This window comes from Spodoptera frugiperda, chromosome 26, assembly GCF_023101765.2.
Source record: "Spodoptera frugiperda isolate SF20-4 chromosome 26, AGI-APGP_CSIRO_Sfru_2.0, whole genome shotgun sequence".
Classification (NCBI taxonomy): Eukaryota; Metazoa; Arthropoda; class Insecta; order Lepidoptera; family Noctuidae; genus Spodoptera; species Spodoptera frugiperda.
Window position 1 is genome coordinate 5,595,880 of NC_064237.1, and position 14,779 is coordinate 5,610,658.

Genomic DNA, 14,779 nt, shown 5'->3' on the forward strand with positions numbered 1-14,779 from the left:
AAGATTGTGTCTGTCGCTTCTTTTTTCAAACAATTGTTGATTTTTTCTTACGTACATAATATTTTCGTAAATGAATTGAGAAGGCACTGTAAGAATATTTATAGTTTTAAAAAGTTCTCTCAAAGATTCACGACGGGGCAAGTTATATATTGCTCGAATAGCTCGCTTTTGCAAAATAAAAATTGATTCTACATCCGCGGCCCGACCCCACAGCAAAATGCCGTAAGACATTATGCTGTGGAAATAGCTAAAATAAACAAGCCTTGCTGTATTTACATCCGTTAGCTGCCTAATTTGTCTGACTGCATAAGCAGCGGAGCTTAGTCTCCCCGAAAGTGCTTTTATGTGGGGCCCCCATTGTAATCTGTCATCTAGTGTGATACCCAAAAATATAGTCTCCTTAACAAATTCCAACTTTTGTCTGTTCAAAGCAACATAACATTCGTTATTTTGTACGTTTGGCAAGCAAAATTTAATACATTTGGTTTTTTTCTCATTAAGCGCTAAGTTATTAATAGTAAACCAATTATAGACTTGAAGAATGGAGCTGTTTACGTCGTCAAAATTATTCATACGTCGACCTATCTTAAAAATCAATGATGTATCATCTGCAAACAGCACCATTTTTGGTTCATTTTCGAATATGAGTGGCAAATCGTTAATGTAGACTAAAAAAAGAAAAGGACCCAATATTGAACCCTGAGGAACGCCCATTTTTATCTCAGACCCTTGTGAATTAACCCCGTTTATATGAACTTTCAGCTGCCTATCCTCTAAATATGATTTCAATAGACGGAGCGCAGTGTTTCTAATCCCGTAATGATTTAATTTCAGCAAAAGTGTCTCATGATCAACGCAATCAAATGCTTTTGAGAGGTCGCAAAAAACACCTATGGCATCTTGTGCTTCCTCCCAGGCACCAAATATTTCTTTCATTAAAGTAACACCGGCGTCAGTTGTACAACGACCTTTAGTGAAACCATATTGCTGATGGTGGAAGATAGAGTTTTTATTAAAATGATGAAGCATCTGAGACAATATCAACTTTTCAAACACCTTGCTGAGGACTGGCAGAATAGATACAGGCCTATAATTATTAGGTTCTGTGGTTTCACCGCTTTTAAATAGTGGGATAACTTTGCTATATTTCATAAGGTCAGGGAAAACCCCGTCATCTATACTTTTATTAAAAATCATAGCCAGATAGGGCGCTATAGTATGAATAATTGTTTTACAGACTTTCACCGATAGTCCCCAAAGATCCTCAGTTGATTTTATCTTAATTTCTTTAAAAACTTTAACGATCTCTAGAGGATTCGTATATTGAAAACTGAAATCATCTTGACATGTTTTTACATTTTTTTTAAGCAAACTAGTTGAGAGTGCGGCTGAAGAATTTAAATCTCTAGTTATTTTAATAGGAATATTAGTAAAAAAATTTTCAAATTCCTGTGCTACATCATAATTTGAGGAAATTTGTCCATTTTCAGACATTAACTTAATTTCCGAATTATGTATTTTTTTCCTACCAGTTTCATTTTGTATTATTTTCCAAGTTGTCTTTATTTTGTCATCAGCTGATTTTATTTTATTGCTGATATAAAGACGTTTTGCGGCTTTGCACACTAATCTAAAAGTCTTTGAGTACGATGTTACATATTGTTGAAAAAGGGGGTCGTTATTATATGGTTTCATGCCATAAAGGTCAAAAAGTTTATCTCTACTCTTCCTAATACCTACAGTAGCCCAATCGCTAAATACAAATTTGGTATGAATATCTTTATTTTTGATTGGCAAAATATTGTTAAATTCTTTGTTTAATAATTCAAAGAAATCATTGTACAACTTATTCACATTACTAATATCAAATGTTTTTATACTTAATTTAGTAGCTAAAGAATTATTTAATTTCTCCAAATTTTTAAATGTAGTTTGTCTAAATCTTATTTGAGTTTTTAGCAAAGGTAAATAAGAGCTATACGCAACCATTAGTCCACAGTGGTCAGATGGCAAGCTATTTATAATATGTTTTTCTTTGTAATCACAATTACAGAAAACATTATCAATGCAGGTGGCGGTAGTGGATGTTATTCTAGTTGGTTCTAAAAAAAATTTTTTAAATCAAATGATCCAAATAAATTTAACAATTCCATACTGTTTGTACTATTTTCTAATAAATTAATATTGAAATCTCCACATACAATTACTGATTTGTGACTAATAGAAACCTTTCTTAAAACATCCTCCATGACAGAATCAAATAAAGCAAGATTCTGATAATTAGGTGGTCTATATACACAAACTACAACATGTCTATCCAGCTCAACACAGGACAACTCAATGGTGTGTTCAACTGAAAGTGCTACAATATCTTTCCTTTCTTTAGATTTAATACTATTTTTAACTAATATTAGGGACCCACCATGTAATATTTGCTTTCTACTGAAGTTACTAATTACCTTGTAATTTTCTAAATTTAAAGATGTTAGTTGGTCCTCCTTTAACCAATGCTCGGATAGACAAATTATATCATACTTAGTTTTTTCTAAAAACAGCTCTAATTCTAAAATTTTTGATGAACAGCCTTGAATATTAATATAAAATAATTTTAAGTTGTGCTGCTCCTGTGTATTATTATTCTGAGATGGTTTTGTATTGCTAGAATTTACCTTATCATTAATATGATTTATAAAGGTACCTTCTGTTGTCTTATAATCTAGTTTAAACCTAGTGTCTCTGTGCTGTTAGACACTCTAGACAGCACAGATTTGTCACTAAAACTACTATCTGTTATATTAGTTATAACAGTGTTAATATTATTTGCTATAAGTATAGCAATTTTCTGTCTACATTTTTTTGAAAGGTGTATACCTTTCTTGGTAAATATAAGATTACTAATAAATTTATTAGTGTCAAAAAATAAAAGTTTTTCATTTTGACATGTCAATTTATATAATAAGCCATTTAGTACACCTATGTACTTATTTTTTGAATAAGAAAGTGTATTTGAATATGGGAAAGCGCATACAATTATTTTCCCTATATTTAATTTTAGTAAGGTGTCCACACCATTCACAACATCCCCCCTTGTTAATCCTAAACTGTTACCTACCATTAAGACCAAAACTGATTCTTCATCCAAATCTGTATGAGTTATTTGTTCTATAATTTTGTTATAACTCATATTGTGGTAACTATTGTTTATGTAGCTATGATCAAGATGATCATACATCATTTGGCCAAATCCGGAACCTAGTTCATCACTATATACACATGCTTTATAGTTAATTTTACTATTTGATTGAGTTTTAATTAATTTTATTTGAGTTGGTACCGGTGTTATTGAAGTCTCAGGAGGCTGAGGTTGGTTCACACAACTGCATTGTAGGTCATTTGCCAATGACTCATACCTCTCTGCGTTGTACTTCACCATATCCATCAGCTCCGAGGCCTCCAGCAGGCGTTCACTCAACTGTTGTTGGGATTGCTTATATTTATCAAAGATGTCCCGCAACATACCTTCCTTATTAAATAAATCCTTGTGAAGGCTCTGAATGTCAGTATCATACATTGTTCTACAGTGATCAAGTTCACTGTTGCAAGATTGAAGATCTTTAATTAAATTACATCTATCTTTTCTTAAGCTCAGAATCACTTTTTTTAATTTTTGTTTTTGCAATGATTTCAGTAAAAGGATCGAGGTAGAGTAGAGTATCTGAGTATTTGTAGTATTTGCTTTTACAGAGCCTTACTAAATAATGTTATGTCCTAACCAATGTCATGCGTGATATTTCATCATATCAATATGTTGATGCTCCATTCGTAAGCAGTTGCGCACGCGATGTGCACTTGGCCGCTTTTTGACAACGATTGACTAACACGATCAGTTTCAAGATCAAGATCAATGAGAGCATCAAGTAGCTATTGGACAACAGACTACCAAGTCTGCCCAGGCGCATATAAACGGCGATGTGCCAGTAACATTAACTGACAAAATGAAAGTTTTTATTTCTTAATTCACTTAATGCGTCTTTTTATTTTAATTAATATTATGTTTGGCTTATACATAATATATTATGCAGTATCATGATAATTTAGTCCATAGATATTAAATTGCTTAGGCTAATTTAAGGCTTTTACCTAAATAGAAACTTTGGTTGCTAGGCGTTTACATTTTTATTAATGCTATTGTATCTAAATTACATTCGCAGCCATATTCAAAGTCTTTTAATGATTACTTAACCCAGTCCTTAGTAATATTGTTTTTAAAACAAAATCGTTAGTAAGGAATAGTTTAAGTAATCATTTAATGTCTCTGAGTGCCGCAATCAAAGGACTTGCAAAGAAAACATACACAGATTCATCATGCGTACATATACAAATAGAGTAGGTATACGTAGAAAATGTCACTTAAAAAGTACACGTAGGTATTGCCATCGATGTAAAACTTGAATCGTTCGTGTGTTGCACCACGTAGCCATTCATGATTCATACTTAATTATGGACTAGTATGTAGATATTCAAATGTTATCTAATTTTACGTCAACTTTAGTCTTTTTCCTTTTTGTCTTTCAGCAGCTAGTGGTTAATTAATAATGATTGACTTTTTTCCAGATGTTCAAAAAATGTTATTTTTTTATCGTCAGACTTGATACGCTTGTGTTGTATGAGTGATTTTACCGGAGGCCCAATAAATCCCTTTCCCAATTTTCTCAATCCCCAAGAACCCTTAAATTTCTATCCATCAAAAAGCTGGCAACGCACTTGTAAGTCCTTTGGTGTCTTGGGTGTCTATGGGCAACGGTGATTGCTTACCATCAGGTAATCCCTCGGCTCGTATACAGGCTTATACCATAAAAAAAACTTAAGCAAATTCCTTCAGCATTTCGTAATCTCACAGGATTTTAAATACCTAATACGTCAACTACAAACAACACACAAACAATTTATTTTATACCCACGTATATGTTATCGGCCGCTATTGACATTTACAAACAAGTCCGTAAAATATCAGAGAAAAAGATTAACTGCTTTAAATAGAAATGCTCATATCAGTTTCAAGGGCGTCAAGAAAAACTTCATAAAGTAAAGAATTCTACAAAAAAATGAGCCTTGAATCTTTTAATGAGTATTGTTTTAAGAAGTGCGAAATATATTCTCTCGGGTGAGGAGTTCAGCAAAAACTATTTTGTGTTTTACCTTTGGAAATGAAAACGCAATAGATTTGCCTTCTGATCCGAGGCTGGCGGACTGAGCCGGAGCTGCGGACTCTGATCCGGAGCTACAGCTACCGGGATTCCGGCTCGAAAACCAGGAATAGGAACGGGATCGTTTTAATCAGTAAGAGTCTGTCACTCCCTTTCGCCTCGCCCAGGTGGAGAAGTCATTGGATGATTTTCACCCCTCCAAAAAAACGTAGGCTTGTCTTTGAGCGCTATAGATTTGTGCATTAGCCTTTGTGTAATTAAGCCGTATATAATATTATCTTACAAGTTTGTGTTAAATTGTGAACATATAGAAAATATTATTGTTATTATCATAAACACATCTTCTCACGATAAACGTTTTTTGTCGTGAATGAACTATAACGCTTTTTCGTGACTCGCATCTTATGAGACACCATAAACTACGAGTCAAATGTCAGCCTCATTAACTAGATTAATTCTTCGCCAATTAATTTAAATTGCCTTACTTTAATTACCTATGTGTAGTTTTAATTTAATCCTAAAGTGCAACAAGACTATTATTGAAATAATTTGTCTGGAACGTCATCGCGAAAGGATCTTGAAAATGGATTAGTTTACATTTTAAATATTATTTATTTAACTTCTAAATCCCCGTACTTATTTCTACTATAAAAAGGTAGTAGTAACGTACGGAATCATGAGATTATGGGCCCTCGGTGTGGCTTGAAACTAGTCGAATTACTTCGTAGAACAGTTGCGTGATATAACCAACACAACTAATATAATTTAAGACAGTTTCCTACTTGACACATAATTACTAGACAGACTTATCTCTTTTAAAATGGTCCCCTAAAGAAATAAGTAGTATGTGACCTGTTTGTGACTTTCCTTATTACTATTTCGATATTTTTCAAAACTGCATTTCTGATTTATGTAACATACAGATCCGGGATGTAATCTAAGTATATCGAAAATAAACTAATTAATAAACGGATGATTTTATTTTCTTTTTAAATACGTTTGTATGTCCCAATGTGAAGAGGTCATTTGTTTAGACGTTGTCGGCAAGGACAGAGGTCTGTTGAGAAATATATTTCCATTGTTTATTTTTATTATTCTCACGTGATACTGCAGACGACGAATGTGTGTTTTAATAATTAACCATCTTTACGTCAAATCACTGTACTTGTAATTTATTAACTACAAGTGTTAGGTTTACGTTTTATTACATCAATTTTATTAATTGTTCTTCTGTACGTAATGTTATTTCACAACTTTTTATTGTTGTTGCAGTGATTGATTGGTTGAGTCGTCAAGTGCTAATTTCAAACTTTCGTCACCTTTAAGCACAATCATAGTCTTTCTAATAGTAATAACTAAATTAAAATATACGGCTCTAAGAAGTTCGACTAGTTTCAAGCCATGACCGGGGCTTGTAATTAAGAAAAACAACGTGACTAAGCCGAATATTTAAGTGATACATTTAGTTAAAAACTAACTAGGTATGGTTTCTATTTTAGAATAATAAAGCCTAGACTAGAACAAGACCTAACATTATATTCGTAAAATAACCTTAAAAGAAGTCTAAATGTAAAAGAGAGTATGACACCAATATCTAAGCTTGAATAGTACTCAAATGAATGTTGCAAGGCGCCCTTAGACCCTGTAATATGCTTCGTGTAGTTAGTACTTCGTGATCTATGATAGGTCTCATTTCAGAACCTGGATTGATTCTGATTGTATGGTGTTTCAACAGAGCCTAGATGTTGAAACAAGTGATTGTTTTGTTGCTAGACTGAGCCATCGGCGGTTGATTGCGAGTGAGGGAGATGTTTTTGATTGAAGTATGTTATACGTTATTAAATGTGCTGTTTGATTTTTTAGACATAACTTTTATCGATATTTGGCAATTGAGTTGCCTTCTAAGTCATTCTTTAACAAATGTTTAACAGAAAATATCCCCTCAGCGGATGCAGATTAATATTTAAATGATTTAATAATACGAATGATCTACTAGCTTCAAGCCACACCAGGGTTTCAAGCTACACCAGGGGCCCATAATCTCATGATTGCGTACGTACAAACTTAGCGCAGCATTGTATGACGTTGTGTAGTTCCTCCGTAAGATATAAGAGAAGAAAATCTTGAGTGCTTCTAATACATTGCGTACCCAGAATAAAAACGTGCATTATATTATGTTAATGTTATGTTAATATCTACATAACAATATTACATTACACTTCCTGGTTGAGTGGGCCTGTGTTTATTATGAGTGTCCTCTCCGCCAACATACTTTTGACAAATTCAAATGCTTTAATAATATTTTCGTTTTCCTCTACAGCAGCTAGAGATGAGCAGAAATTATTAAAAGCTTACTTTTTTATAGATTTTTTTCTTTTATTTAAACAATGCAGATTAATATTTAAATGGGATTTAATAATACAAATGACAATTTATAATAGTCATATTATCACATCAGTGTTGGTATGTAAAATAAATTCCGATATTTCGGCTTCTTTCATAAGTTATGCAATACTCGTATGTAAACATTTGAATTTTAAACGGCGAAACTAAGCATTATTTAGCTATCTACATTGTAATTTGATATATTTTGATCTCTATTTACAATTTTTAGTGGTTCTAGTTTGATGTTTGCAGTTTCTTTTTTAATTTTTTAAACGTTGTTTCGTATCAAATTAAATTTTTATATGCAAACTAATGTGAAAATTATTGCTGGCTGTAAAAAAATCGCAAGTAAAACAAAGTTTACTCGTTGTCCGCACACACGTGGATGGTGAGAAAAGCAAGTGTGTACTGCTTAAAGAATAAAGACCCATCAGACCACCACAGATGTGTCCAAACAGGGCTGATGCCTTACTCGGAGCTGCGGACGACCTAGCGGGTTCCCGGGACTCTGGCTCGAAGCAGAAGTACCTAGTAATGGGATGGTTTTTATGAAGAAGATGGATGTAGAAGGCACTAGATGACATTCCCTCCTCAAAAAAACAATAGGAAAACAAAGCTGAAGGTTTACGCGACCGCTCGAAAGCTTGACGAATTGCACGAGTTTGTTCAAATGCCACGAGAGACATAGAGAGTAAAGGTACCTAATGTTAGTGCATATGTAACACGACTACACATCAAGCTATGCATATCCAGTATAATCTGACCGTCAAGTGTGCGGAAAGGTCATACAAAGCGAGACCATGATATGCTGGTTTTGTATAGCTCACGTATGTATGTATGTACGTTTTGTTCGCCAAAGCACGTGGTAAGAAAGTGAAATTTTCGGTCAATATTGTCTTAAACCAAATACATAATGGCGTTGGAATTACGCAGTCGTTGTTTACGACGATGACTCTTTGTTATCTTCAATGAGTATTTTCGCGAAATATCTCTCGATACTGTTTTTCTAAATGTTCTGAAAGTTTGTTGCGAGTGTAAAGGTTTGGTTTGTAAATATTTGTTTTTGGAAAGTTATACATACATACATACATATCGTCACGCCTTTAATCCCCGAAGGGGTAGGCAGAGGTGCACATTATGGCATGTAATACCACTGTGTACACCCACTTTTCACAATTTATGTTGTAAGTCCCATGTAATAGGTGGTGAGCCTATTGCCATATACCGGGTACGTATCCAGACTCCGTGCTACTACTAGGCCAGTGCAGATACCTCTAATAAAGGTAAAAAGTAAAAGAAATTTATAGTAGAATGAAACCTATTGGAAATGGAAGAGAATATGCTAAAAATGGAAAAAAATAAAAATTCCACTCCATCCGAGTTCGGGAAGTGGGGGGAGGGAGGTTTTAAGAGGAAAAATCGGTTTATCGCAATTTTCGGCGAAACTACAAGTCCTATAAAAAAAAGTTCAACGGCAAAGTTGTAGGTAATAAAAAGATCTACAACTTTTGTATTTACACTTTTTTTGTATTACCTCAAAATTTTGTGAAAAAATCAAAAAACTACGATTTCGGTTTTTTATTGTTATCTTCCACAAAAATATTTATTTTTTAACGAAATTTTGTGAAACCGTGACTTAATATGTACCAAATACATTGTATTTTTTTGGAATTGAAAAATTAATTTTTTTATCAATTATTGATTAAATACCGAAAAATTATCCTAATTTTCAATCGAAAATTCACGCGTCAAAATATCAGATTTTTTATAAAGTTCGGTGGGCTTTTTGTTCGTTGAAATCTCTACTTTTCGATAGTGTAAAAAAAAATAAACGTTACTATGGAACATGTTCTGAAAAAACGCAATAAACTAAAAAAACTCGAATCAAAAAATTTAGTTATAGTTTTTCATCATTATGCACAATTTTGAGCTATTTATTACAATTAACTCATGTAGCGTAAGATTTAATGGTACATTGACAATTAAAAAAAATATATAAATTAAAACATTCTACTATGAATAACAATCAAATAAGTTAATAATGTTTATATTTGATAAGACATCTACAATGTTATAAGAAAAATGTAGAATTTTGTTTTAATTAAATACGTAGATACTTATATATTCTTATTTGAAGATAATTTATAAACCTTTTTTATTTTTTAAGGTGGCAAAATCATTCAATCCTATCCAATGACCTCTCTCGCCTTAGGTGAGGCGAGAGGGAGTGTCAGACTCTTACTGACTAAAAACTACCCTGTTCCTAGTCCTGCTTTTCGAGCTGGAGCCTCGGTAATCCCGCTAGGTAGTCCGCAGCTCCGGATCAGGCATCAGCCATACTAGACACCACCTGAGGTATTCTGATGGCTCTTTGAGGCGCGCGCGGAACGCGACGCGCGGCATGCACGGGTCTAGTTCTGTTCGGGCGGAAGCTACCCTTGCTCGCCGTCTACAGACCTACTTACGGATCAGAGTACTTTGCGCGATCCCCGACACCCGGACTATCTCTCGCGATAGTCGGGGTGTGAGGAGGTTCATTCCCTCACGTGCCCCGCCTCCGTCTTTGCTAGCATGACTGCTTCGCAGAAGGAAGAGACGTCATCCCAGTCTCGCTCGCTCCTCCAAAGACACTGATGGTACTCGGAATCGCGCGACGATCTCTAGCCACCGTTCACTATCACTCTGTTTTTACAGAAGCATTTTCCATAGTAACCTTGTATTGGGATGGTTTTACACTATGAAGAAGATGGATGTAGAAGGCACATTAACATTCCCTCCTCAAAAAAACAATAGGAAAACAAAGCTGAAGGTTTACGCGACCGCTCGAAAGCTTGACGAATTGCACGAGTTTGTTCAAATGCCACGAGAGACAGATGTATTTGGTACATATAATGTTACGTTTGCACAAAATTTGTTAACACGATTACACATTTTTGTGAAAGATATGCAATAAAAATCCGAAATCGTAGTTTTCTGATTTTTTCCGTCAAAATTGTGAGGTAATACAAAAGATGTAAATACAAAAGCGAGACCATGATATACTGGTCTTTGGTTCGCGTATGTATGTATGTACGTTTTGTTCGCCAAAACGTGGTAAGAAAGTGAAATTTTCGGTCAATATTGTCTTAAACCAAATACATAATGGCGTTGGAATTACGCAGTCGTTGTTTACGACGATGACTCTTTGTTATCTTCAATGAATATTTTCGCGAAATATCTCTCGATACTGTTTTTCTAAATGTTCTGAAAGTTTGTTGCATGTGTAATGGTATTGTTTGTAAATATTTGTTTTTGGAAAGTTGTAAATAAATCGGTTTACGATTTCAGCTGTAAATCATGTGATCGAGAAAGTTAGGTCAAAGTGTGAATCAGGGGTGTTGAAATATCGATACTTTTACGTTTTTTTGTTGAAAGTTCTTTTCAGTTGCATTATATACCTACATAAAAGGAACTCAAGCATTTGTCCCATGAGTATAGCGGTTATGTATGTAAACTTTGCCAGTACCTTTTTGGGGGTGGAGGAGTCGTTTTCCCTGCGCTTACCTTTGTCGATTGTACCTACACTCAACCTCATATTTTTTTGACATTGTTAGTCAGTAAGAGTCTGAAACTCTCTCTCGCGTCACCCAAGGTAAGACAACTCATTGAATGATATTTCCCCTCAAAAAAAAGCATGCCTTGTAAATGTAAACAGAGTTGAATGAAACGATGAAAGTCTTACATTATAGTCTACAAGCCTCCGATATTATGCCTTCCTGATTTAGGTGTTAAGTTATGAGCAAATAATTCATCGACATTAACACATCAGTCATAAATATTTTATTACCATTTACTTCTACATTTACCTCTTTAAATACAAATTATTGCTAGCAATAATACGTTATTCAAGTAATACGTGTTACAACTAAAGTTGCAGTCAATAAAATTGCTGTTATAATATTTGTGAAAGAGTTCCTAAAATACATAAATGTTGGGTTGTTAGAAACGTTTATAGGTATTGTTACTACGAATCGATATTTCAAAATTGGAAATCTCGATTACTCACCGGTTCACATCATCATGATATTTCGCAGTTGAGAAATCTCTGATACAAATATAAGTTACAAAGTTAAGGTATACAAGTTGGAACGTTTGTTTGTATTTTGTTACTGTTACTATCAATAACTGTATTTTTAACCCGGCTGCGTGACATAAAGAATGGTAATGTGTTCAGTATACTATGTATAGGTATGTTCCCTTGTGGCATCGGAGATCATATTATGGGTAGGACGTTTTATTGTTATTATTTTATGCAGTATGAGCAGATGGATCACCTGATAGTAAGCAATCGGTGCCGCCCGTAGGCACCCGAAATACTAGAGGCGTTACAAGTGCATTATCGGCCTTTTGGAGGGATTCAAGAATTTAAGAATTGTTGAGGATTAGGGAGATTGCGGTGTTTTATAATAGTTTTAGGCAGTTTCAGATTTCGCTAAAGTATGATGGCATATTTCTTTTTTCTGTTGAAAATGTTTATTACTAAGTATTTGCCACTCGTGCCACCTATCAACATAATTGGCAAAAAATATTTTCATTTTTCTTTCTGCTTTAAAACACAGCAACGTTGACTTGGGATTATGAAGTTAGGAAGTCGTTTGCCCTTTCGTGAGGTTGTTTGTTTCCTATAGCTGATGTCTTCCGGCTAACCTCAGCCACACCCTATACTTGATGGAAATGAAAGCTTACTTGACAAAATACTTTACACTCTACTAACTTGACAATTTAGCAAACATTGAGCATTGACAATGAATTTGGCACTAGGAGTGCTGATAATGAAATGAATGAAAGACTCTCTTTATTAGCTAGCTTTATTAGTGTGAGAAGATTGGTGAATACTAAGCATTCACCAATCACTATCACTTATTTTCTTATAGTATTTGTTTTGAAGTCAGATTGATCCTTGACACGTTTAGAAGAAAAGGCGATACAACGCCTAAATTGTTTGTCTTAGTAGGAACTTAAACATACATTCTATAGCTTGGCAATAAGCTCACCTCACCTAAAGTGACACTAACACAATAACTAATTAATATATGCTAAGGACCCCTGTTGATTCCTTCTGCGAACAATACATGTGACACATTTTTACCTTTCACCTTTGCCAAACTACAAAAGGTACCCAATAACAATTCGCAGATGTCCGAATCCTAATTAAGTGCGTGGGAGATGCACGTTCGATTGTTTGCCTGCTGAGCTAAGCTGTGACGTCATCAGACAGGTTTGGAAGCTCCAGCCACTTTCACTCAGTAATCACAAGGAGTGGACTCTTGACAATTGTGTAACAAGCCCCATGATTATGTCAGGTAACATTTACTAGTGTCCTGTACTGAACTTTCGTTGAGTGGAGTGTTCATTTCAATGGCAATACATTAAGTCAGTGTGTGAATGCTTAGCTCAAAATTGTTTGGTTTGTGAATGGGTTGCTATATTGGCATAGTGTGAAAAGTAGAAGTGTAACTAAACACTGGTAGCTATTAGCATTTTGTATGGCAGCAGGTCCAATTTTAAACTTGCTCCGTTGTTCAGTGACAATTATGAAAACAAAAATTCCAAAATCCTCATCCTTACCTATGCACCGAACTTGACACGGTCTCGTGTACATCAATAATCAAGGTTTTTGTTTACTTTTATTGTTACTTTAAGGATGCATGTTTACTTTCTATTTTCCTGATTTAAATATTCGTTATTTAGGTACATTCAACTCGTTCAAAACATTATTGATACCCAAACCTTTCAATACAAGCTTTAAACATCCTATACGTATATCCAAACACGACTTTAGTATTTGACTTCCTAGTAAGCCACGTAAAGTCGAAGGATGTCGACTTTAATTGTTGTTGTTGCGTTATTAAATAATTAAATTACTTATTGCATAAATCCTTGAATAAGATTTGACACGTTATTTTGAACCTTCCACAATGCTTTAAACATTAGCAACGCCGCCGCGCGCACCCGTAGCGCTTGCTTGAACCTAACCTAAAGACTGTACTCCACTAAAATAAAGTGCTAATGCTACAAAACATAATAATTGTACCACCACTGGAGAAAAATTGACTGCCCTTGTATGTGTAACTAGTAGTTCCGGAGATTAGCGCGTTCAAACAAACAAATAAACAATCAAACAAACTCTTCAGCTTTATAATATTAGTAAGATTCATAATCTGTATGCATAATCACAAAAACCTGAAAAGAAAAATACTTATTTCTTTACTTTTCAATAAGATAATTATCTGAGTCCTACTTGATCTTCACTAGTATTTTCTGTTTTTTATTTTTAAAAGCTTTCTATGAAATGACCTCATAAAATCTGAATATTGTTTTTAAACAGTTAGTTACTTCTCCTTTCATCGTTCAGCTCGCTTTACGCCTATCGTTCGATGGAATTAAAGCTTTACAATCACGTGCTGTGTCTAAACATTGCAATAGCTGATATTTACATAAACTGTTCTATTGCAACTACTTGTTACTATGTAGTGAGTACTAACAGAAATGCGAGATATTCTAGAAAATTACTGCCTTAGTTTGAAAAGTCGTATGCTTTATACAGTGAGGGGACTCTGAACCTGGGTTATAATGAGGACCCGGTGCGTTAGAAGTGTTGATGGTAACCATCAGAGAGATTTTAGTAAGATAAAATTAAATAATACCATACTCCCAAGTCTTTTCTACTAAAAGCTAGGTAAGTTTCTTTTCAAGATTTGATTCCATCATCAAAATAAAAAGGCACCCATACAATATTTTTATTATTGACTATTTATTAATAATATAGGTTTATGATATATTTACGACATGTATTATTAGTTAAGCATCCATTAATGTAAATACCAGTTATAAATTAGATAAATATGAACGAAAAATAACAAAATGTCACAATATCTAGCCTTGAACTTCCTTCACAATAAACAATTCATACATTTCTTAGTCCGTATTAGCCACTGCGAACAATATAGTTTTGTAATTGACCTAAATGTAGGGAATATTCCCACACTACATAATTATGTTCGTATATGTACGTACTTACGTTTATCATATGACTTTTCTTAACAACCTACCCACATTCGCAAAAGTGAAAGTTGTGCGGTCACCGCTTACAATCGAATAAATATTAACCCGTAGATTACATAATAACTATAAACATAATACTACCC